At 43.0% G+C, this 1,265-nt stretch overlaps 1 non-coding gene across 1 annotated transcript; it reads right to left on the bottom strand.

The window, feature by feature from the left end:
- Nucleotides 1-557: 557 nt before the first annotated feature.
- Nucleotides 558-664, bottom strand: LOC115711880 (small nucleolar RNA R71). The gene has a single exon (XR_004010748.2). It is a non-coding gene; the product is annotated as a small nucleolar RNA R71 (small nucleolar RNA).
- Between the last annotated feature and the right edge of the window lie 601 nt (nt 665-1,265).

Raw genomic sequence — 1,265 nt, 5'->3', positions numbered from 1 at the left:
GCCAAGGGCAAGCAGTTATACTGCCCATCGACCCTGAAATTGAGAAAACTTGTAGGAGAAACCGAAGGAACAAGAGGCAAGAAGGAGTTTCAGCAACTACTGAAACAACAGAAATCATGGCTGCTAATGTGAATGCGAATGCTGCAAATAACGGCAATAATTGTTTTGCCGTGGAAGACCAAGCTAATGGTCGTAGCTTGAGAGATTACATTCTCCCTACTCTGACGGGAGTGCAGTCATGTATCAGGCCAGCGGCAGTGGATGCGAATAACTTTGAGATCAAACCTGCCATACTTCAAATGGTGCAGTCCTCAGTTCAGTTTGGTGGCCTCCCTTCTGAAGATCCTAATCTGCATCTCTCGAACTTCATGAAACTTTGTGAGACTTTTAAAGTCAATGGAGTTAGTGATGATGCCATTCGTTTGAAACTGTTTTCATTCTCACTTAGAGAAAGAGCCAAGAGTTGGTTAATCTCCTTGCCACCAAATTCCATAGCAACATGGACAGACTTAGCAACTAAATTTTTGTCTAAGTTCTTTCCCCCAGCAAAGTCTGCTAAGCTGCGAGGAGAGATCAACAATTTCTGTCAACAAGAGAATGAGTCTCTCTATGAGTCTTGGGAGAGGTTCAAGGACTTAATCAGAAAGTGTCCTCATCATGGTATTGAGAAGTGGATGCTAGTTCATAATTTCTATAACGGGTTGGTTGGTAACACTAGAACCCTGATAGAGGCAGCAGCTGGTGGAGCCTTTATAAGAAAGAGTGCTAATGAGGCTTATGATCTATTGGAGGAGATGGCTCTAAACAATCAGCAGTGGCCAACTGAAAGGAGTCAAACTAAGAAGGTAGCTGGTGTGCTAGAGGTGGATGCCATTACAAAGCTGACAGCTCAGGTTGAGGCCCTAACAAAGCTGATCGCAGTGCAAGCCAAACAAGCTCAAGTGGTTTGTGAGATATGTGGAGGTCCCCATCACTTTTCTGAGTGTCAGGCAGATGTGGATGATTTGCCAATGGATCAAGCAAAAACCATTGGAAACTATTCCCAAAACAATAATTATGGGCATAACCAACAGGGGTTCTACCAAAGAGAGAAACCAAATTTCAACAAAACCAACAACAGCTGCAACAACAAAGTTCTAGTGGAGGCTCCACTATCCAAGCTGATTTATTGCTCCAATTCATGATGGAAACTAGAGCCTCTATTAAAACTCTAGAAACTCAAATGGAACAATTGGCTACTCAAGTGGAAAAACAAGCTCAAGGAA

Source organism: Cannabis sativa, chromosome 9 (assembly GCF_029168945.1).
Source record: "Cannabis sativa cultivar Pink pepper isolate KNU-18-1 chromosome 9, ASM2916894v1, whole genome shotgun sequence".
Lineage (NCBI taxonomy): Eukaryota > Viridiplantae > Streptophyta > Magnoliopsida > Rosales > Cannabaceae > Cannabis > Cannabis sativa.
The sequence above is the reverse complement of the archived record's forward strand: the minus strand, read 5'-3'. Positions and strand labels throughout refer to the sequence as shown.